Here is a 25,437-nt window from a genome sequence, read left to right on the forward strand (position 1 = left end):
CTGTGCTTTTTGTAGCCGGATTTGCCTATCCCACATTGGCCTTCTTAGCCATCAGCGCGCTTGTAGTAAGCGTGGGTAAAGCCCTTCTCAAATCTTTGTTCGCAAAGTCAAGCCATGATGATGATTATGATGATTAAAAAAGCTATTGAAGAAAAAAAGGATTAGATATTCATGTCTATATTGTGGAGCTGAGATTGGGTAAGTTCATTTGCATGGTCCACAGAACATAATTTTCATAAACGTTTATTTCAGTTACTGGAGTCACTCATCAGGTGATTAATGGTTTGTTTGAAGGCAAATGATTTATCTGAAAGAAAAGGGTATAGTGGCACAGAAAAATTGTGATTGAGTTGGTTGTTTACTTTTCCAGTCTTCTGAGAGCATTTAAAGTATTTCTACTCTCATTTCAAATTAACTGCAAAAATTCTCTATCTCTAAAGTTGTATGCGTTTATCCACTAGGCTTCATTGCTTGCATAAGAGAAACAGGCTTTGAGATAATCCTACAAGAGCAGTCTCAGGGTTTCAAAATGCAATGAGAGTCACAAGAAGCCACAGTTGTGGGGTAACATCTTTTATTAGATCACAAAATATAGGTGGAAAGGGAAGACAATTTTCCATCATATCATCTTGCCATATGCCTGCCTTCTTTTTTTTTCAAACTGTGTCATCTCTGGTAGACAACAAGAATCTAGTAAGAGCTGGGGACACTGAGCATGTGAAGGACGCCTTTTAATTGCTTACACAGGGAAGAATATTATGATCACAGGCCTTGGGATGCAAATCAAATCAGAACTTTTCCTTTGTGAACAATGTTTAGGATGCCCCTTCACTTATACATCGGGGGTTTTTTAAATGTATTCATTAGGTGAGAATTGTGTGCTTTTTGTTTCACACATTAAGCAGCTGTGTCTTCAAGCTTTAGACTAAAACATGTTATTGATTTTACAAACAGAAGTGGAATGTTAGGCACACAGATTTCACAATTTCCTCATACAATATGCTCTCTTAGATGTTGTGGCTTCCTCGGACAGTTTAAGTATGTAGCCTCTTGATATAAATGTCTATACATCATGACAAAATGCTCTAGGAATTTTACAGAACACATTGAAAAAGCAGTGTCTACACTCAGAAAAGAAGAAACAAGCTGCAAAGAGCTATGAGAAGGAAGAATTTTATTGAGAGTTTCTTCATTTTTATAAAAAGACATTGCGTTTTATTTGTATGGTTTTATGTATCTTTAATTCATTTTCTTCACAAAAGGCAAATCCTAAGGTGATTTTCCTTTGCAACAAATGGGATTTGCTGCACATATTAGTACTGCACAGAATTTAGTACTGCTGTAATCAGTCCATAGGCTTTTGGCCCCTTGTGGATAGTCACAGATTGATGGGTCTAATTCCTGCAGCTCCTGGTGACCTGTTAGGTTTCTGGTTTCCTGAATGTCTCACTAAAAGTCTGCTTGATGGCTGCAGTCACCACATATGGGTTTCTATGGGCCATCTCACCCTACCATACCCAGATTCCTCTCGGGATGGTTAGGCCTTTCCCCTGCCTAAGGATCTGAATCTGTCATGCAGCCTTGAGAGGAAGTTTCACAGGAGAGTTCCTTGAGCCAGCAGTAACTCTTGATGAAGATCACCTTTGCAGGGGTTGTTATTTTTGTGCTTGAAAGAGAGGGAATGACTGAAGAACACTTCAGATTAGCTATTTGATGGTGATCAGGACAAAGCAAATATGCATTACCTACTTATCTGGAGAAGGAGAGAGTGTGCTCTGAGAGCTGGTTTATTTTGTATGTAAAGTTTAAAATACGAAGGTAGAGGAAAAAAAACAATATTTGTAAGAAGGGCTTCTGTCCTGGAGGACGTGGGCCTCGACTGCTTCCAGCCCGGCACTACTCACTGGGAGTGAGTGCACAAGCTGTCTGGCTGGGGTTAAACCACGACAGTTTCTCACACATTTCTGAACCTCAAAGTAACATTCCTGCATGTAAAAAGATCATTCAGAGGAAACTTAAGAGAGTGTTCTCATGAAGCTTAAATTAATCTTAGTAGTATGAGAAATGTCTAGCAACTTTCATCAGCAAAGACCATTCTTTCTGAGGGGCACATAAAAACTTTCTAAAAAAGAACCCATTTCATATGAAAATGAAAACTGAGCTGTTTGTCTTGCCACAAAATTTTGGACCAAGAGTATTTAGTCTCCCTTAAACAAGAAAACAAATCAAATGTTTCATAAAAGTAAATAACGTAACACTAATAAAAATCTGTGGTTTTCTCTGCAGATCAAGTCATACTGGAAAAGTGAAATAAATTAGCTGCATTTATTAAATAGAATACAAAACTTTGGGTTAATCTAGTGATTACAATTGTAAAAAGAATCATGTATCCAAATGTACTTAGCTGTTTGTTTTGGAAATATGATTTATATTTCAAAGAACATTCTGCTGTTACTGCTGTTATTCACCAGTGGAAAATTTTGTCCATGTCTGTAGCTTAGAGGAGCCATTATGTGGTGATCTTTACTACAGCTAGGTATTTACTATAATTCCTATACTTAGAGTGGAAATTATGGTAAATTTTTTAATGAGGGATAAACACCCAGACTGCACTCACTGTTCTTTCCTATATCTGACTTTCCAGGCTTATGATACAGGCATAGAAAAGAATGACATGAAGAGACTGCTATGGTAGCAGAAGCTATTCTTAGCTAGTCAGCACTATCTGCAGAAACAGACTGATTCACTTTGATTGCCACTCAGCAGGACTGAAGGTAAAAGTCATATGTAAATAGATGGGCTAGAAATGGATGCCTGTATTCATTAATCTTTCATTAGACTCAATCTCAAAATTACCCAAAGGTTTTACAAGGACTTTTCAAACTCTAATTTGGCCCCTGGCCTTTAAACAAAATGAAAGCTATTGATTGATGTTCTGGCCAGGATGCAAATGAGCCCATCAGTTCCTGAATCAGGCTTTATTGGTTTAGATGCACTTTCTTATATCTGAACAGGAAAGCTACTTGGAAATGAAAATTTTTATGAAGCTTCATAGTAAGGCTGATGCTATGTTAAATTAACTAATTAAGCTCCAATGAAAACAAAGACTTATTCTATTATTTCCAGAAACATACAAAAATTTGCCTTACTGTCCTTTAAAAAGGAAAAAAAACAAACCACAGCACAGTTTTTAAAGACAGTAAATACATATTTTCCTGGTTAAATTTAAAAAAGCACAGATTTCTGGATATAACAAATCTTACATTCATATTCCTTACAGAATAATCTATACTTCTAAAGCAAATATTGGCGTGCCCTCTACTATAAGAAGAATAGATGTCTTCAAATTTGGAGCAGCAGGCTTATTATTTATCTGTTTTCTGTGATGAAGTGTTAGGATATTTTTGTTACTATTGTGTTTATTTTTTTTTTTTTATTGGTTGGTTGGGTTTGGGGTTTTTATTGTTAGGAGGACTTAGTGCTCCTCTGTCTCTGCTCTGTTTGAATAGCCAGGCAATAAAAAGGCTCTGAGAAAGGGACCTGGATTCCCAGGCCCTCTCAGTATGAGAAGGTCTCTCTCTTTTTCTAGGAGCTAGTCAGCCATCAGTCTCCAGGATTACCTCATCAGAAAATTAACTACAGCAGAGAAAAGAATGAAGAGAAAGCAAACAAAAGAGTTCTAGCCCAAATTAAGAGAAGGGAAGTCAAGTTACCTGACATTTATTGGACAAAAAAATGCAAAAAATAGTCATAAACATAAAGATTACCACCATCTACAGCTTTTGTCTTATCTGAATGTCTCCTACACCAGAGGAGAGCTAGGGAGCCCCTAAGTGAGTGTTCTTTCTCATAGTGTGACTCTCAGGTCCCTGGCTGCAGAGAGACACAGCCAGGGAAGGAAGAATGGGCTCAGAAAAACTCAGTGTCAAAGGTCATCCCTGAAGAGTTGTGAGATTCAGTAACCCTGAATTCAGATCTTCACACCATGAAGGAATATTCCAATACATAAGATGGCAGTAGTAGTCGGCACTATAGCTACATTTTCAGGGACCTTCAGTGACTTACTGCAGGGTTTACCCTCCATAAACTGAGTACACCACCCTTTTTGCTCAGAGCTGGCATATGAGGAGAGCTACAGACAGCACTCTGTGGTATTTTCAGCCAATCATGGAGACACTTTGTGAGGTTAAGAGCAAATAAATAAAAAACCTGGGGTGTAATCAAAAGTATGGATAGTTTCTGAATTTTCGTTACAGTCAGATGTTATAAAGCACTAAGATTACTTAAATAGGTCTTGGACCAGATTTAAGCTGTTCTTGTGGCTATGAAAACTCATTACTGCACAACTACTTAACATGGTTGCACTTGAACTTTGTAGATGCTCCTCTGTGTGACCCCAAGCTTTGTTAGGCATGCAAAAAATGGATAGACATACCTTTTCTTGACATGACTGGACAACCCAAAACCTATTTCAAAGTTCAGTCATATCAAGACTTTCAAAGTATGGTCTTGCTTCCTTAATCCAGGACAGTTCAGTTGGGCTATAAGGAAGCTGCAGGTTGTCCCACACTCCAGCTGAAACTGTGTCAATATGCTTTAAGTAAGCAAGATAATTAATGCCCTTCCTGCTGAAGAATGCAAGAGAGGCTTTCATAGGGAGAAAATCTGCAGAGAGAAAGTGTTGATTGCTAGTACCTGTTGTAGGTACTGTCTATATTAGATCCAGCGATCTGCTGACATCACACTCTGGAAAAGCCTGGTTCTTGTCAGAATTTACACTGGGAAAAGACATGGCTTTCACTTCCAGTCAATGTTAGCATTAAGTCCTGCAAGGGCATAATAAACCCATGAAGTAAAAAAAGCATTGAATCAAACAGCAAAGGGAATAAACCAGACACTATTTGCACTCTGTCTTTCTTCTTTTTTTAACTGGAATTTGTTGCCTAAAAAGTAGTTGAACCTTATTGGATTTAAAAAAAAAGAAAATTGACCTCAGAAGCAAAGGCTAAGTTGAGGTGATCTATAATGGACATTGGTAAACCACAGGCATATCACTGGGTCAGCTCTTGGCAGGTCAAACTCTACAGCACGAAGTATCTGTGAAAGTCTAACACAGTCCCTGAGAGTAATGTACCTCTGGCCCAAAAAAGGCTTATTTAGCCCTGGCATTTTCACATGCCTACCTTAAATGTAGTTGACTCCGCTCATCTTGCTCCAGCCTGGAACCCCAAGTCTCTCTTCTGTCCTGTGTTGAGAGTAGGTACTGATTATTTATGAGTCATAGACAAGCGAAAATGGACAATTATAGAAACATCTGAGTGGTGGCATGAGTCTGATCTACTGTAAATACTTATGTGATCCAAACTTTTGCCATGAACTTTAGAAAAGGAAAAGAAAGTCTACCCAAAACAGGCATATACACTTCCTTACAGTTTAACCTTCAGGTCTTACTACAACAACAAAAAAAAAATAAAATCCCAGCTATAGAATCTGAATGTTGCTCATCACAGCCATCGGATTTTCTCATACAGGGTGGCAGAAGCTGGTGGAGTTGGTCTCTGTCCTGTGTATAGCTGTGGTTCGTGGAGCTGTCAATCTGGCATCCTTCCACAGTACTCAAAATTCATTTTGGCTTCTGGGTGTGTTTTTTTGTTAATCAGCTGCCAATATCATTGTATAAATCTTTCCAGCCTATTTTATATGAGTTTCCAGTCTAGCAAAGTGGGGCTCTATAGGCTATTTCCAGACTTGCTGTCTCAGTTGTGTTGGCAGGATCCCAAGCTGTGGACACTGAGTAGCAGAAAGCCTGCTCAAAAAACAGGGGCAGGAGGAAGAGGAGGGCAAAATTTAGGTGTAAGATAGCTATTACCACTGAAGAAGAAGGAGGTAAATTTAAAGGAGTTGGCATGACCTTGAAAATGGGTAGGACCATGCAGAAACAAGATGGAGCAAAGGAGCTTGATAATCAGGAGTTTTCAAGGTGCTAGTCTACCCTTCCTTCCCATCAGGGTAGTGGTAATGCCACCATCACCCTTAGCTTTAGAGGATAATCCTTCCTTGGCAGTCACTTAGACAGCCACAAGCAATAGGGAGCAAAGAGACCATTGCTTCCAGTGCCGGAAATCTTAGCAGTCTGTTGAACAGATTAGGTAAAAGCCTGTGCAGAAAACACTGCAGAGACTGAAGCTGTAAATTCTTACATGAGTTCTCTTAAATAACCCTATATAACCGTCTGTTATATCTCCGTAAGAATAGCCATCCCAAAAGGCACAGGCCACAGACAGCTGCCTTTCCCAGTCACATCTTCTGAACTATTATTAACAGGTTAGCATGCGCTGTTTATTTGTTTGCTTGAAGTTTTATGTTTTAAGGAAACTGATCCTGCTCCTTTTCAGAATCATAGTGCACATCCTCTTGCACACATTTGCACATGCATGTGCACATCTATTCCTTGGAAATAGACTGCATTGACTGCAAATGCCCCAGAATATAAACCTTGGATTATAAAATAGGCAAAGTCATATTCTGAATGCATTTTACAGGTGTAAAAGTTAATACTGTGATATTTGGGTTATTTTTCATCTTCACATAATAAAAGTATTAATTTATAGAATCATAGAATCATGGAATGGTTAGGGTTGGAAAGGACCTTAAGATCATCAAGTTCCAACCCCCTGCCATGGGCAGGGACACCTTGCTCTAAACCATATCACCCAAGGCCTCGTCCAACCTGGCCTTGAACACTGCCAGGGATGGAGCATTCACAACCTCCCTGGACAACCTATTCCAGTGCCTCATCAGCCTAACAGGAAAGAATTTCCTCCTTATTTCCAGTCTAAACTTCCCCTGTTTAAGTTTTAACCCATTACCCCTTGTCCTATCACTACAGTCCCTAATGAAGAGTCCATCCACAGCATCTCTATATGCCCCCTTCAGATACTGGAAGGCTGCTATGAGGTCTACATGCACCCTTCTCCAGGCTGAACAGCCCCAGCTTTCTCAGCCGATCTTCATACGGGAGGTGCTCCAGTGCCCGGATCATCCTCGTGGCCCTCCTCTGGACTAATTCCAACAGTTCCATGTCCTTTTTATGTTGAGGACACCAGAACTGTGCGCAATACTCCAATTGAGGTCTCATGAGAGCAAAATAAAGGGGCAGGATCACCTCCTTCGACCTGCTGGTCACACTCCTTTTGATGCAGCCCAGGATACAGTTGGCTTTCTGGGCTGTGAGCGCACACTGAAGCAGGCTTATGTTCATTTTCTCATTGACCAGTGCCCCCAAGTCCTTCTCCACAGGGCTGCTCTGAATCTCTTCTCTGCTCAGCCTGTAGTTGTGCCGGGGATTGCTCTGACCCACATGTAGGGCCTTGCACTTGGCACGGTTAAACTTCATGAGGTTGGCATCAGCGCACCTTACAAGCATGTCAAGGTCCCTCTGGATGGCATTCCTTCCCTCCAGCGTATCAACCGAACCACACAGCTTGGTGTCATCAGCAAATTTGCTGAGGGCGCGCTCAATCCCACTGTCCATGTCAGCGACAAAGATGTTAAACAAGACCGGTCCCAACACCGATCCCTTAGGGACACCACTCGTTAGAGGTCTCCAGCTGGACATTGAGCCATTGACCACAACTCTTTGTGTGCAGCCATCCAGCCATTTCAAACTTTCTGTAAAACAGAATCACTTTAAAGATATGATGGAACTTGCAAAATTTCAGGGTCTAAAGTATTTGCTTGCCTTTTGTGTGGTGTATGTCAGACAAGGGTAGATGAAGGACCACAGCAGGAAGCACAACCCTGCCTTGGTGCATTACTTGCTGTTTTCAAACAGCACATTCACCACTGAAGTTTCAGTGACCTTAGAGATCTATCAGGAGATCTCTGTCTAGTTTTAGCACGTTTATATTTAAACACATATTAGGACCCTCACTATGTCTGGGGGAGTCTTTTCATACTAGCTTGTAGTTACAGGTTTGTTTTTATTTTTACTTAATTAAATTGAAGAAGACCAACTGCATGCACTGCTTAAAACAGAAGTATGGTATTCAATACTGCAAAACAGGAAAGGTTGCCGAGGGAAAAGGAAACATCTTACAATTCCATTGTATTTGTAACCTGATAGCTGTATTCTCAAAGATAGTAAATATCACTCATAAGACATCACTTTGAGGGCAGTTTGACAAATAAACAAGTTTAACAGAATTCAAGGTCTTTTTCCGATGCACACTGAGTATCCATGGTTCTTTTTGTAACAAATGTGTTGAATTATACTTAATTTACAAACTGTTCTGAAGTTTTTGTTGTTACTGTTGGGGGTTTTCCGCAGGGAAAAAAGAAAAATCCACAAAAACCAAACAAACTGCCCTCTACATTTATACAAACATCTTCTGGATATCAGTCCCTCAGGTGTTTTTGCATTTCTGTTGCTTGACAATCCAAGCAGAAATTCTACTCACCTAATGGAAAACAGGGGCAATTTCCACTGATGAATCTTCAGTCATAGATAAGGTTTATTCTTGTCATGCACGGGAAAAGAAAAACACTTTCTAGCAGTCAGCTTTCATTTTGCCTTGAGTACACTACCAATTTCCTGCCCAGGTATTTGTAACTTCTCGCCATTAGATGCATATACTTTGATAAGCTTCATCCTATTTTCTTGATCTAGTGATTAAACATATTAACATTCCTATTCAGAATATTTCTTGGAATAAAAACTTCTTCCAGAAAAGATGGAAAACCATTATTTGATATTATCTGTACACAAAAATCAAGTAAGAGTTACTTGAGTCATGCACCTAAATGCTACAGCTAAATCAGTGTAAAATAGAGAAGCTATAATTTGAAAACAGAAAATACAATTTCAGGACTTGTACTGCCAAAAACCATGTTAGCCAAGTGATACAGAATGCTGATATAGAACAAATTCCACCTGGCTGTTTGAATTTGTTCTAAAGTGTTGACAGATTATTGTTGTACTAACAAGCTTTGTGCAAGATCAGGTATCATTTGACTGTGGCTTAGGCTTTACGAGCGTAAAATGTAACGCCTACACAAACTACAGTGTTTTTGCTAGTTTAAATTCATAATACTAAACAATTCTACACACAAAGTGGCTGTGCGTTTTAATTAAACTGAAAACTACCCTGTTAAATACATTTTTTTTCCACTTGAAGATTAGCATTGGTGTAATGAAAGCTCTTTTTTAACAAAACTGGTATCTTTATAGAAACACAGTTTATGTATAGCTCAGTCTAAATAGAGAGTGTGTCTCCTATACACCCTTTGAGTGATCCTAACACAGCTGATTTTCATCTGCCATACATGAGTAAATCTCAGAAGCAGATGTTGTGTTTGGTGAGGCAGGGATGTCAACTGGAAAGCAATCTTTTGACCTGTACCTGAAGTGGAACACATAATAAAACTTTGAAGTGAAAAATTCTCTTTTTTATTTCCTTTTCAGAATATGCATAAGCAGATTGAGAAACTTTACTTTTATTCTTTTTAATTATTTGAAAATTATTCAAAACTAATTCATCATCATTCTGTTGTGAATAGCACTATTCCTTTTTCACAGTTTCTATGCCAATGGCTATTTACACAACTCACATGTTAATGACTCTTCCCTGATGGATTGATCTTTTAATCAAGCATCAAAAATCAAGGAGTAGAAATGAAAAGAAATAATAAATATGTTTCAGCAAACATTTTAGCTTAAATTTATCTGCTTTTTTTTTAGAATATGTCATCTTAGAAAGCTTGACCCCTTGAATATTTTTTTAAATGATCATGAAAAGATGTAAACACAGCTGAAGTGACATTTTCCTGACTCAGTACTCACAGGATACAGAAAAGCTGCTGATGCTGTGGGTGCCAACAAAACACGTTTCATTGTCGCCTAGAAAGCTAAATGTCCATTTTGACACCAGCAAGACAGGATAGTCCCCTTTACTGCTGGCTAAGTTCACAGGACAGAAATATGCCTTATCAATTCACATTAATATGGAAGAATGTTATTATTTCAGCAATGCAAAAGCTGTGCAATGCAAAATGCAAGCTGAAAACATCTTGACTTACAGGACAGGTGAATTAGACTTGGGATATGTCTACAATTTATAAAGCAACCCTATAAATGATGACTCATTGAAGTGAAAGCAAAACCATGTGATATGGCAGAATGCACTAGCTTTATTGCAGCTACGTGTTGTTCAACACTCCTGTATTGCATTTTTTTTCAACATGAGAACAGGTACCATCTCACTAGTTGCTCCTATCTGGAAGTCTAATATAGCTAAAACCTTGTGGCTTTGTACATCACTCCATGGATACACTTTAGGGTGAGGCAGGCTCAAGGAAGACTAAGTGCTGATTTGGAAAGTGCTTATCATAAATTGTGCATCTTTTGGAGATGCCGCTCAGAAACTTGGTCACTTGCTTTTTGTTACCTTTCTCAAAAAGTTTACAACAAGGATACTGCATTTCTTGCATTATATTCTGAATACCTGCATTATGTTCATGGTATTATTTCATGAAGAAATAGTAATGAGTATGTTGATATACTACTATGAATTCCTTGATTAAATTCTGGAGCCGAATCTAATTTACCACTCTGTATAACCATTGAAAATATTTTCTGTTCATTCTCATTTGTACTCTGAGTATGTGGTTACACAGGTTTCCTGTGCTTTTGATGAGTACAATGTAAGTGTCAGAGCTGCTTCATTTCCTGCTCAACTGTAAGACTGGGAACTACAGACACAAAATATAAAACTCTAATTCTGTAGTGGAACCAAAGAGCTTGGGTTTGAAAACTGTTCTTCACTCTTTCTTAAAGAGAGTATGATACATACAGAGCTTTTCAAAAGTAAGTGGGACCAGAGCCCAACTAAACTCTGTTTCTTTTGCTTCAGCATTACAGCCTGCTGCCATGAATTGAAATCTCTACTGGACATTCAAGACCACAAGGAATGCAGTTTCACATCACTGGTCTTGGCTTGGATTGAAGCTCTGTAGTAACTGAAGACAGGGAGAAAAGGTCTTTCATGGTAGTTCAGTCAGAGATGGATAGATCAAAACAGTAATAAATGTAGAAAATATTGAAAATATAGGAAAAAAATACTCTGTTACCTCAATAAGGAAGCATGCTTGCTTCCTTCTATACTCACTGGGCAAAACAAAACAACCCCAAACATTTGATTTACATTTATTTATGATATCCAAGATATTGACGTATTCTTCCACATATAATTAATTTCTGTCTTTAGAAATAAGTCTTGCGTACCTTTTATGCTGTTTTATGCAATGTGCAGCATACCCTTCTGTCCCCAGATGTATCATGGAATATGTGCTTCTGACTTTTAAGGGCTGATCACTGCTCAGTAACTTTTTTCATTATGGTGTGAGAGTGATTTGAAGTAGGTGATTCTGGTTGTTAGATGGACAGAGGGAAAATCCAGGAAACTTGAGTCCAAATGTCAGTAGCAGATCAAACAGTAGATACTGAAGCTATATGAATCACCTTGATCTGCTTGCATGGTCTCTGGCTGCTTATTATAAGCAAAGGTATAAATGCTGGCCTGATACAATTTTTTCATCATCTCCCAAATGAGGATGATTATGAAGTTATTAAACAAGCCTTGATGACGAAGTTACTATTTCTTACCAGTTCTTGGTCTGAGACAAGAGGGATCTTGCTGAACTATAGTAAAAAGATTATATATCAGATTAGTTATATTCATCAGTGGGTCAAAAACTTAAGTAGGTGACCATCATGAAGCTAACACTGAGTACTCTCCATATCAAACAAAGCAAACAGCAATTCACTATCAGCCACTGACCATAGAAAATAGAACTGCTAGCAGTCGGCAGCCAGTCTATTTGAATTTGGAAGATCTACAGCTGGATCTGCTTTTTGAGAACTTAGTGACATAAAGAGTTTTTCACACCCATAGATCACACAATGCATTGCCGACTTCGTACAAATAGGATGGCTTAGCACTTATAGGACTATCCACTTATATCAGGGCTTTCCAGAGCATGCATGTGACCATATAGTGATTAGAAACTTGTTGAAGTAATATATCAGTAAGAAAAGATTTTTCTCTGCAATTTTGCATGCCTTGCATACTACCAGGGCCACTTAATCTCCCTCAGCTGTAGATCACCAGGTCAAATAACACGACTCTCTAACTTTTTACAGCTCCTTTGTGGATGCAGAAAGGGAAGTACATGCATTTCTAGCTTTTTCCTACGCAGATAAATTGCTTGCTATTCTTATCAGGATCTGGTAAACTGCACATTCCTTTAAGACTTGAAGCCAACTGAGAGAAGTTACCCATCTACCAGCTGAACAGCTGCAGTGTGGTGATGGAATGTGTATCTGGCTGGTGGCAATCTAACTAGCAACTTCTGTGTCACTTATCAAAAATACATGCGAAAGTACAAACCTTATCATATGGTTCTTGCTAGGCTCTGCAAAAGCCCATTGCTGCTGTGTACAAGTATCATGTGTCAAAAAGATGATACCAAACCAGCAAGCCTCATTTGGATAGCAAGGTCATAAGGGACATTGTGAAAGGCTAGCTTAAACCTCAGATGGAGAAATCTCACTTGTATGTTCTCTGTTTTCTCTGCCTAAACACAGTCCAAAGCATATATCCTTTCCCAAAGAAATGTACACATGGATCCAGTTCAAAGTGTGGTACTTCTGAGAAAGAGATTTGTGCGTGCTGAAAGCCTAAAAAGACATAAATTAAGAACACCTCCCAAAGTCAGTGCTCTTGAAATCCACACCTAAAGTTCATCAGCTTTTGGATAGCAGTTTGTTTTTACAGAAGTGCCAGAAGAGGAGGATGTGTGTGAGACTGGGGCTTTGGATTTTGGCCCAGTGATAATCAGGTTTCTAACAAAAGTTGTTTACTGCGTCTTCTGAAAGAAGCTATTACATTAAACAATATGGATGGACATAAGTGGCCAAGAAGCTGGGTGGCTCATAGAAGCCTTAGACCTGGACCAAAGAGGAACAGAAATTAGTTAATTACAAATGAGGTCAGGTAATGAAAATACAAGTATCACCATATAGCAGGAATCAACAGAATTAATCTTTGAGTAGTCACACTGTAAGCAAGTGAAATCACACAGCCATTAAAAAGCACCCCTCACTTCTTTTCTTCTAGCCTATTAACTTACCCAGACCTAGCAGAAGTCGGCAAACCTTTCACATCAGTAGAAAACCAAACTTCAGCGCTTAGAAGGCTGAGCTGACCCTGACCTCAATGAAGATGTGAAATAGAATTTTGAATGATAATAGGTCTGAATTGCTTTCATATGGCAAAAGTAGAGGATACCACAATGTGCCTCCTGTTTGTATGTGAAGTAGGAGAGCTGGAAGTCAGTGTCCTATGGATAATAATATTCAACTCCTCATTAGTCTAATGCTAGAATGGTCACATTGTGTTTTACACGTATTTTACATATGTGTACTTCATCTTTTCCCTTAAACAATCCAGTTTCTAGGTATGGTTACATACATTGATTCAACACAGGGTTATTTCCACCTGAAAAAAAAAAAATGCTCTGTTTCAGATCACAGTAGATTTGTCATGTTACATCTTCTGATTTATGGCATGTTCCTATCTTTGCATATACAATTCTTGTTACACTGTGATCATAAAAATGGCCACAAAAAATGGCTTGAAGGCCAAATAGTGATTGTTCAGGAACTTGACATTCCTAAGAAAGGTAGTAGTGCCTTAGACATTGTTTGCTTATGAGTCAAACACTCATCACCCATACACAGGGATAGCTGTAGGATAAATGGAATAGTAACATTCTTCTCTAGTTCCTAGAAAAAACCCCAACTAGTCAGCAGAACAGCATGTAAGCCTCCTGAGAATACTGATAAGAAGGAATACAAAAATTAGGCACAAAAGTAATAATGAGACTAAATGATATAGTGCAAAGTAGGCAGAAGCAAATATACCAGGAACAACAGTCATTCTGATATGATCTTGCTATTACAAGTGATCAAGAAACCAAACTTACGGTGGCTGCATGGTCTGTGACAAGAACAGTGACTTTTTTTTGATTATTTTATTTGGTAAAAGAGTCATACTTGTGAATCAAGTATCAGATTACATTTAGACATATTGATCACATTTTAGAGTAAGAGATGCAATTCAATCTTATGTTGCTATATATAATTAAAAGGCAGGTAAGCAGTAATATTAAGCTGTGGGCATTGCTACTTGACAACCTCTAAAAAAAATGGAGTATTAGTGGCTTGGACTAAATATGACTAATAAACCAAGTTCTGCTTTTAGAGATAATGACAATCCTCTCATAAGGAATATTTTATAGCAGTTATAAATTAAATAACCTAAACCAAAGATTTTTAGACATTCTGATTATTTTATTTTGTTTTAATCATAGGTGTCCACTCAAATGAAACAAGAAGCAAAAGTAACATAATTCTGCAATTCTCTAATGCTCAAATGTAGTTTGTTATTTGGACATTTTTTCTGTTCTATCTACTGACTCTATCAGGTCTGTAACTTCAGTTCTTTTGTTGACAAAAACTTTCCACATGCTAGCACTTGCACATACATTTTGATATACTCTCATCTCTATGTCTGACTGAATTATTATTACAGTTACTAAGTCTGGGTATGAAATTCTAATACAAATGAGTTTGCATATGTTATTTTGGATGCGGGAGTAAAACCATGCAAAAATCTGAGTAAACATTTTATTTCTATACTTGACTGTCAGTTAAGCAGGTGAGCTTTTCCGTTTGTGAAGAAAGGTAAGCTTGATGTCAGTCACAGAAAATTTTTAGTACTATAAGCACAAATACTGGCTACATGATTGAGCTATAAGAGTAATGTTAATTAGTGCACATCATCTCCTACATTTTTAATTTCAACTGTTTTTTCCTTGTAACTAACCAATGAAGCTATTTAGATGGCAGAAAAGTAGCTGTCTTCCTTCAGGTAGAAATAGCAGGGAAGGATCAGGAGAGTGCTTTGCATCACAGAGCTCCCTGAGTTGACTGTGCTTCATTCAAGACTGAAAGTGCATTAAGAGCATAGTGAGCACCACAACTGCTGAGACTCTCACAAGTAGCTCATTTTGAAAGAGTAGGTATTTGTAATAATACTTTGAGAATCAGTGTACAACCAGTTTCTCCTTACAGAAGACAATAACTTATGTTTTCCATCAAAAATTGTGCTTTGGGAAAAAGGAAGATCAAGGTGGTTCAGTTAAACACAGTGGAAGATGTCCAGCCTTTATGTATCATCAGGTCTGTAAAGATCGCACAACAAACCGTGATGATGATGTGGGGAAATGGAAAGAAAAATTACAGTATTTTTCCTAACTTAATTACTCAAAGTTACCTCTATATTACCTTGGAGACACATTTCAAAGCAGTATGATTTCTCTACTCACTGAGCTTCAAGGCATTAGGAATATGAAATGTTTGTTTTCCTAGAGCGTATGTCAAAGAAATTGGTGCATGAAATGTGATGGTTTGCTGTGGCAGTCACTTTGAAGGATGGAGTACTGTAGACCATTAGTCATCACAACCTTGTGAGTACGTGGTATTTGGCAGCTTTACCCAAAAATGAGGTTTATACCCAGGAATTGCAAGGAAGAAATGAAACAGTTAAACCATTTTTCACTTTGTCTTTTGATGAAAACATGTAGATATAACATACATATTGTAGTGTATTGCAATTTTATGCTGGGTTTTAATATTCTTTTTTGTTACTTATGTTAAATTCTTTTGTATATTCTGAACCTGCCAAAATAGGAGCAAAAACCTTTAAAAATCCTCTGATGCACTTTTTGCACATACTAAATAAGAGGCAAAGACAAGTTTATTTTTAACAATCTCTTGCAAATCACCTTTAACAGCATTTGGCTTTTTTTTTTTTTAAACTCTTTTCAGTTACTCTTATATTAGCCGTTGCTATATGTGCATCCAGCAAAATATGTGCTAATAGAGCCATAAATTCTTTCCTTAATGCAGAAATGTGGCAAAGCAAACAAAACATTGTCTTTAGTCCTGCCTGGTAAGTGCCATCATAATGTCGCTATTTATTTTCAAAGAAGTTTGTCTCCTGTGTGGTTTTTCTTTTCCACTTGTGGGCCACTTGTAGCTTCATGGAACATCTCAATTTTGCCTTTCCAATAACTTTGACAATGACCTTCATCAAGCAAAATGAAAGAAAGGCTTTCTTGGGACATTTTAATGTGCCTTGTGAAGGAACCATTGTTAATAAAAATGCATGTTTCATTTGTGTTTTATGGTTTACCTTTATACAGCATACTCTAGTTATAGTGCAGGGTAATCAAGCTGGGCTCAAGTAAAATCGTTACTAAAGGTCAGACTATCTGGGCTGGCCAGTGGTGTTTACATCACAAACTTATAGGGACAGGTGAGGAAACATGCAGGGATGAGAAAAGGCATGCCTTTTAAGATGTTGTTTTAGGAAGATCATCTGTATTCCTCTTAAACATTCGCCTTACACATATAAAAGGTGATCTTGGTTTGCCAAGACTTAACGTTGGAAGTGTAAGTAATAAGTAGGTTAGATGGCTAACCTAGGGTGTTTTCTGTTTTTTTTTTTAAATGTCTTTTTTTCTTCAAAAAAGTTTCATTTGGATTCTGCTTCTGTCTCTCTGTAGTAATTCTGCTGTTACACAAATAGAAATTGTGTATTTAGACTTAATTATACCTCGTACTCACTGCTGAAATGAGGAGAGTATGTTTTAAATAAAGAGTTTTACACAACAAGAATGGTGTGTGATTTAATTTACCTTTAAAAACATTATTTGTTGTTTCTGGTAAAAATCTCAGTTTGCTCTAAGGCAGAATTCTGGATTAGTCAAAGTGCATCTTGTCTTGGAGAAAAAAATCTAAATTAACACCAAGAAAAGCAATTCTGTATAGAGATAATAACATCATAATACATTATTAATTATTTTTATTGTGACACTTCTCTTAGGAGAAAAAAAAACAACAAAACCCTCACACACCTAAGATGCTGGGAATTCATATATTTTTAATTGTCTTGCAGATCAAAAACATGACTAGACTCAGCTATTGAAGTTTCATTTACCGCCGGGCGCTTAACGAACTGTCACTGTCTAGACAAAGCTCTTGAGGGGAGATAGGAGTCGCCTCCCTGCAGAGCCTAGTGTGGCAATGTTGCTGCGCTCAGGAGCCCTGACCTGGCTTCCTTTCTTAATGCTCTGCGGTCTCTCAGCCTAATTGTACTTGAAGCAGTGAAACTGATGTGTTCCATGCGACATGTGCAGGAAACTAATTGAATTATCTTTTTTTTTTTTTTTTTGTGAAATTTCTCTGTAAACTGAACTGATAAGCAGGGATTTATTTTCTTCCTTTTTCTTTTTTTTTTTTTTTAACAATTAGTAGCATGTAATCATTGGTCATTTTTCCTGGTTTTACTATCTAAAGATCCAATTCCACTGAAGCTATTTGGCTAACAGTTAAAAGGTCTAAAATACATGTGTGACTTTGACATTCACAGATCTACTGCAAATGCAGGTTGAGGGCCTGAAGGAATATATCCCTAATTTTTTAATAATACGGAGAATATTTCTATTGACTGGAAGTCAGGAAGACATCTTTCCTCTCCAGGTCTCCATGATAACTTTAAGTACGTTAAGTGAAGGTAGCAAAAATAACAAGTGTTACAGTAATAAGGAAAATCATAGAATCATAGAATGGTTTTGGTTGGAAAGGACCTTAAGATCATTTAGTTCCATCCCCCCTGCCCATGGCACCTTACTGTAGGCCAGGCTGACACTGAATGGTGCCAGGGATGGAGCATTTACCACTTCCCTGGGCAACCTATTCCAGTGCCTCACCACCCTTACAGTAAATAATTCCTTATATCCAATTAAAATTTCCCCTGTTTAAGTTTTAACCTGTTACCCCTTGTCCTGTCACTACAGTCTCTAATGAAGAGTCCATCCCCAGGATCCCTATAGGACCCCTTCAGACACTGGAAGGCTGCTATGAGGTCTCCATGCAGCCTTCTCTTCTCCAGGCTGAACAGCCCCAACTTTCTCAGCCTGTCTTCATACAGGAGGTGCTCCAGTCCCCTGATCATCCTTGTGGCCCTCCTCTGGATTTATTCCAACAGCTCCATGTCCTTCCTATGCTGGGGACACCAGAACTGCACACAGCCAGAGGCCATTGCTTTTCCAATGTATTTTATCTACTAATGCGGCATGTGGCTTTTGAAATGAGGAAGAAAAATAGGCCAACACGTTATACATATAATTGAGCAAGACAAAACCTCAAGTTTTGAATGAATGCTTTTATAATAGAAATATGGTAACTAACTCATGCAAAACCATTAATGTAAATATGGGGTCTTAAATTGAGCGGCAATCAGATATATTCATTGAGCTGCTGGAGAAAATGTGACTTTCTTGCTTTTGTAACACCTAGGTATGAACGTAGGCTATAAAATTAGGCTATAAAATTAGGCTGAGAAAGTTGGGGCTGCTCAGCCTGGAGAAGAAAAGGCTGCGTGGAGACCTCGTAACAGCCTTCCAGTATCTGAAGGGGGGCTATTAGCATGCTGTGGAGGGACTCTTCATTAGGGACTGTAGTGATAGGACAAGGGGTAACAGGTTAAAACTTAAACAGGGGAAGTTTAGATTGGATATAAGGAAGAAATTCTTTACTGTGAGAGTGGTGAGGCACTGGAATGGGTTGCCCAGGGAAGTTGTGAATTCTCCATTCCTGGAGATGTTCAAGGCCAGGTGGGACAGAGCCTTGGGTGACATGGTTTAGTGTGAGGTGTCCCTGCCCATGGCAGGGGGTTGGAACTAGATGATCTTAAGTTCCTTTCCAACCCTAACTATTCTATGATTCTAAAATTTCAACTGACTGAGACCACTCAAGTCATGGCAATGTGATGAGAAGGGGAGAAATTGTGAGAGTATATTGTTGAAATCAGTGCCTCCACTGCTAGTATGAGGCTTCTTTGCAAGCACCATAACTGCTTGCCAACTGCTTCGACACAGTCAAAAAATACAGCTCAAATAGTACTCAGACTATTTTGAAAAAAATCAAAAAGGAACTAGATGTGGATGTATTTGCTGGGGGCAGGCAGCAGAGGACAACAGGCTGAGAAAGGTTATTTCAGTAGACTTGGCCCAGATTTTCCCATGCAGGAAGAAGAGCTCAGGAGAGAAAGGGATGAGACAGAACAAAGGAAAGATGTCACAGAAATGGAAAAAGTGTCACATAACTTCAAGAATAAATGCATACTAGTAATGAAAGAGGGAAGGGACAGGGATATCTGTCCTCCCTCATGAAGACAAAGGCCATAAAGGTCCCTGTCCCTCCAACGGTCTCTTGGACTCTCTGCGTACTTCCCCAAAATTCTGGGATGAAACTTCTCTTGGATCCATTTTCTCTTATTGGAAAAAGGATCTGGCCGATCCCTTTTGCCACTGAGGGCTTCTGAAGTGCTGTCCCTTCTCCCTGTGTGAGCTCAAGAGGGTTCAGTGGCTCCTGACTCACTTGTCGGGAAAAGACGGGGGGATGAGGGGGGATAGGAGGGGAGGGGGGAAAGGGAGGACTGCCCTTTCAACTGTCCCTTGGGTGTTCTCGGGGGTGCAGCGACTGGGGGTTCTGGTGCACTAAACTTGCCTGAGTTCTTCTCTCTGTTCCCGTGGTAATGACATGTGTGACATAGGTGACATACGTATATGAGGTAAATAACCTCCAGGCCTCACTGTGCTAGCTGACAACAGGCCTGATGGAATCACAGACTTCAAACCCCTGGCCTCAGGCGAGGAGGATGAGGACCCGCCAAGGTGAATGGAGCCGTTCACACCTCTCAGAGCTGCATTGTTTTCTCCCTGTACTCATCTCCAAGGGGTGTTTTCATTCATGAGAAACTGCCGCTGAGAAGATTGGAGTACTTAACACCTACTGGAGAAGCTCTCTTTAAGCACTGATTTCTTCCAGACTGCCTAGATTCTCTGCAACAGACTTTGATTGCCTTAAAATTGGTATAGCTCTTCATGGAGCTGGAAGGAAGAGGAAGTTACTGAAACCTCCTCCCTTTGATTTACATCTGTTGGAGCCTTGTTTATCTTAGCGGCCTGGAAAGGCTCAGGATGCTACGATGGAAATTAAATCTATGTTAACAAAATCATCTGCCAGTGATCACTGAAGATAAAGATACCTTTCACTAATCTTTGGCTTTAACGGTTTAACAGGTAGTGAATTCTTTTGAGGAAAAATCACAGCTTCAGTAGTGGTGGTGTTAAGGAACAAGCACTTCTTTTCCATGTGTTTTAACATCTGCACCTCAACAGGAGCTCACTGAATTAATGATATGCTAATAAACCCTATTAAATTAATATCACATGGAAAAAAAAAGCAAACCCAAACCCGAAAAACAAACAAAACCACCACCAAAACAGCGAAACAACCAACCAACCACATAAACAAACAAACAAAAAAAAAAACCTCACCAAAAAACCAAACATAAGAAATGAGGGACTTTATCTAATCTCCCTGAAACCTGTCTAATCTGGGGCAAACTGTCCTCCGTCTCCAGATCTAGACAGAACTTTAGATACTGACGTTATGTGCTTAAAACCTTTGCAGTATTGATCCCTAAACCTGCCATGAAAGGACTTTTCCAAGACATCATGTTTGTACATTGTCACCCCTCAGTGTTCACTACCTGGTCACCTGCAGAATGAGATCACATGATTCTCACTGACCTTCTGAGCTTTTCTGCTGGAGGTCAGTCTTTCCTTTCCTTAGAACAATGTGAGACAGGTATATAATCTTTCTTTCTAAAAGCCACAGGGCAGAAAGGTTTGAGATAATTCTCAGGCCTCCCCCAGCCCAAATAGCTCATGAAGCTAACACAGTTAAGACAGATCTATATGCTTCCCTTTGCTTCTGCATTTACTCACTTGGTATTTTTCTGACAGTTCATTTCATAGTCCTTCCCAAGTCCTCTGGAAATACTCCAAGGCAGATCTGGGAAGAGTCTTTCTCTGATGTGCTTGGGCTATATACAACAAATAGTCATTCCCACATTTCTTGCACTTAATTGATTCCAAGCTAACAGGATGTAACTACCTGCCTGCAGCTCACTGATTTTTCTGAAAGCCAAGTTTGCTTTCAATATGCCTTGATAACAGCATTAATTTCTGAAGTCAAAATAGGTGAGACCCAAGATGATATCCTCTCTTTCTCTCCAGCTTGGCAACCCAACTGCTGACAGTGAAAACATAGTGTTAATAGGGATAATAACAATGGGTAAGGAGTTGGAGGGGGAACCTGAAGTTGTGTCATGACTTCATTTTAAGAAGTGCAGACATAAGGGAAAGAACACAATTCATCTGCTTGAAAAGCAGTAGTTTACAGACAACATTTGCGTGAATAGTTCCAACAGGAGCATGCGAGGTAGACTAGAGATTTTACTACATGACACTAACATAATGAAGCTAGAAACTTTAAGTTAGGCAGTGAGAGATCTCCTGCAGCAGCTCTATTTTGCCAGGGCAGTCTGTTATGTAGCTTGAAACAAAAGCCTACCTTATGCTTTTCTAGATGTACTTTTCTATACTTACCTGCTTTTATCACTGTTTTTTGTAATGTCTTCCATTTTAGCAGACCAGCTGTGGCTTGTACAGGTTCCTGTTAGAAGTGATATGATTGCTCTGACTAGATTAATTTTTGGTTAATGAAGGGGACATGAGATCAGCTACCAACTGTGACATTCTCATAGCTGTCAAGGGATAAAAATAGAGTAGTGTGCAACATGTGTAATATGTAAACATGGAAAAATACAGTGCCTGTGTATATGGCAAAGGTGGGCTGGTTTCATTGGCTGCTCTTGTCCAAGGTTATCCTATGTTATAAGCTGATGTAGATGGTTATTGAACAGATTGGGGCCATTCAGCAACACCTAGCAACATCTAGCATCTGTTCACCTAGCAATGTCAGAACAAGGGGCAGTTGCCTCTAAAAGCCACTTACATATTAATCCACTCAACTGTTTTCTGCTTGTACATCTGGGGATGAAGCAGGATCAGACTTTAGCCATGACCTCACATAATCCTGCTTCTGTAGCGACACCCTTGCATAATGCAGAAGAATATTTGTGGCATAAGGGTCATATGTCACAGCAGCACAGGGAGTCACAAGTGCTGTGACTGTGTCAAGGAGTTTTTAAACAAGTGTGACTGGCTCCAAGCCTTACATATGTCTGTCACATGGCCTTCTAAAGGAGATTTGGGAAACCCTAGGCAAGACTGTTCCCAGATGTAAGGTCACCGTCACAAAACAATGACGTCCCTGTGAGGTGCTCCAAAAGACAATCATCACATTTGACCATTAGATTATTAGAGTGGATGTTGTAACAACATAGTGTTGAGTTTTAAAGGAAATTATTTTCACATCTGAGCCAAGAAAAATTTTCCAGTAACAGCAGGAAGATTCAACTTGGATGCCTACAGACTAATGCAAGTTAATAATGGCTAGGCAGAGGGCCAGTGGAAATAGATGGTATTTGTTTTAAAAAATATATTCCCTTTCCCCTTACACTTTGTCTGCTGTTTGTCTTCCTGGACTGCAAGCACTTAATAGCAAAGCTGTGCTTTTTGCTTTGGATCACTCATATTGCTCACTTAATCAATGGCTGGTAATGATAAATAGTAATAATATAAAACATTAACACTTTTTTACCCATATCTGCATCTGTCCTTCAGTGAAGTACTGCACTTGTTACTGCTGCATCTGACCATACCTTCATGTTGCAATCACTTTAATGTCATCAATACACCTGGGATGTGAAAGCTGTTAGGAAATCTTTGGTGTCAGTGCTGGAGGCAAGAGGCAGAAACCAAGAAAGCCAAGAGATACACCAAACTAAAGCGTGTGGTGTAAAAAGGGCAAAGAATGTGAAGCGTCAAGAAACCCATGTAGCCAAAGGTGAATACTGGCCCAAGGAACAGGCAGAGACAGAGCAAAACCTGGCAAGCTAGATAAGAGTGAGATCCTACAACACACAGGGTTGGAACTAGATGATCTTTAAGCTCCCATCCAACCCAAACCATTCTATGAATCTATGATTCTATGATTCCCTTATCACTGATAGGTCTAACAAGCCAACTCTTAAATCTCATTTGGCCAAATGGTTGACTGCAGCTCAGTCGTCTTGATGGATACAGCAATATCTATTACACTCTGTCAAGAACCTGGGGCCAAGATGACATTCTGCACCGAGAAAAGTAATGAGATACACACCTCTTACATGTTCCTACATACTTATGATGCAGCCAGACGCTAATATATGTGAAAACAGGCAGTGTCTTGCAAGTCTTTGCACCTCACTGTAACAATAAAAACTAATCAGTCATTGTCATTTTCCTGCATTTTTCCTTCTGAGTCTTCAGATGAATGTTACACCAAAACAATCTGGTTTCATTAGCTTTGAACAAGCTGCTGTAGTCACTTCCCTAGAAACAGCAAATATACACAAAATCACATTTTCTATGAGTATTGTAATAAAGATTTAAGCAGGAATGGTTGTACAAAATTCTAGCACCCGTATCATTCACAAGACCTGATTAACACAATGAATCCCCAAATTTGTAAAGCAATATTTTTCCTCTCACTATTCTTCACTTTCTCATTTTTAAGATCATTCAATTTCATTAGTAATCCTTCACTGTGTTGTCAGTCTGCATTATGGTGGGGTTTTGGAAAGCCTTCAGTAAAAGAATACTTGACTGTGCTACAACCCTCACCCTTTGTACCTCTGTTCAGATCCCAACAGAATGAAATTCTACATGCCTACATGATGCAGGAAACGAATTCTTAACGAATCTTAGGATACAAGTCTAAACAGACGGCAGTACTTCCAATCTGCTACAGAAACAATATGTTTTAATTAAGTATAAGATTTAATAAAATTTTCACTCCTTGTACAAAAATGGTGATTAACAGATGGTTGACAAACCAACTCTAATAATTTCTGATTAAATGCTTTTGTTTAGTGTCTTCAGTCACTCTCTACAGGGAATTAATTACTGGAAATTGAAAAAAATGAAGTTTCATGCCAGTTAATATCCTTGAGAAACTGGAAGGTAATCAACTGTATAGATTACAGTGGCATATGCAGGGCAGCTTGTGGTCAAAATTTGTACAACATACCCCAGACAGTTTTGAAGTTGGTTAGACTAAAAAATGTGTGTATGGAGAATCTGTTTTAAGTAAGTTTTAAGTAAGCAGTGAGCAGCTGTATGCAGAACAAGATTCCATTATGACTTTTCTTCAGTTTATGATTTTTAAATGACATTTATTTATTTACAGTGGCCACTACTATTGTAGGTTCAAAGCACATGTTTACATGATCCTTTCATGATTTAAATTGCTCTTTAAATAAGCAAACCAGCTTCTAAGGGCAAATCTGCATGGAAATATGCATGAGGAGAAGCATCCACCAGTGATTTAATGTGAAGAATGTAAGTAGACAGGCAGGGAGTGCAGTCACGCTGCTCCGAGATGCTGCTTGATGCAGTTGGCACTCAGCTCCCCACCCAGAGGCAGGTTTCACCTAACTTGCTGAGGCCATTCTAGCTAAATTGGTATAACAAGCACTCCCGTAAATATCCCCAAACAGGCTTCATATAAAACTAATTGAAAAGGAGAAGAAAAATCACTTTTTATTGTGCATTGTCCTCGCAGAGATGCTACTTTTAAAATTTGCCTGGTAAACTTTATTTGGCAATAATCTTCAGTAGGCAATGCTTTAGCTGAAGTCTGTGACTCTGGGCAATGTGCTCCTCTGAACTGATTGCCAATTAACCTGAGTTAGTTAACAGCTTTGTAAATGTTAATCTAGATATTTCATGAACAATTGAACACAAACGTTTGTGGTTGTCTCCAGGTCTAAGCCAATTGGCAATCAATTAACTTGAATTTTAGCAGCTTAGTTGCAGTACTCTAGAATAAACACGTCCTCTGTGCAACAAGGCAGCTGATTTTTCCCTGCAGAAAACCAGTACCAAGCCATGTGATGTCTTGTCACTATGCTGTTGGAATCGCCTTCTGTTCCAGTTTGTCTTCAGTGCCACATTAACTTTGTATTGGCCATTTGCCAGAGCTGAAAGAGAACATGTGCACTTCTGATAAACTTGTGTTTTTCCAGGGTTCCTTAAGACTTTCTAATACTGCCTTGATCATCACCACTTAGGGCATTTAGTTGTCAGTGAGCTTCAGCTGAACTAACTTTTTAATTGCAGAAGACATATTACAGTAGTCTGAAATATTAGTAAATTGTATAGTCACATATATGAACTTGTGTCATTCAAAATTTCCATTATACAAATTCAAAGTTTTCCAGTGTAACCAAAAGA

At 38.8% G+C, this 25,437-nt stretch overlaps 1 long non-coding RNA gene across 2 annotated transcripts in view; it reads right to left on the bottom strand.

Annotated features, from left to right (window-relative positions):
- LOC133222910 (uncharacterized) overlaps nucleotides 1-25,437 on the bottom strand; it is a 47,737-nt gene that overhangs the window by 16,732 nt on the left and 5,568 nt on the right. Inside the window, exons 3-4 of one of the 2 annotated variants that reach the window (XR_009728409.1) lie at nucleotides 5,184-5,245; nucleotides 1,464-1,666 (exon numbers count right to left, since the gene is read on the bottom strand). This is a non-coding gene — a long non-coding RNA (uncharacterized LOC133222910). Of the gene's footprint in view, nucleotides 1-1,463; nucleotides 1,667-5,183; nucleotides 5,246-25,437 lie in introns of those variants that run through there. The other variant, XR_009728408.1, reaches the window with a different exon arrangement.

The sequence above is a fragment of the Neopsephotus bourkii genome, unplaced genomic scaffold (assembly GCF_033783945.1).
Source record: "Neopsephotus bourkii isolate Nb327-2 ecotype Australia unplaced genomic scaffold, CSIRO-AGI_Nbou_v1 NB_1624, whole genome shotgun sequence".
Lineage (NCBI taxonomy): Eukaryota > Metazoa > Chordata > Aves > Psittaciformes > Psittacidae > Neopsephotus > Neopsephotus bourkii.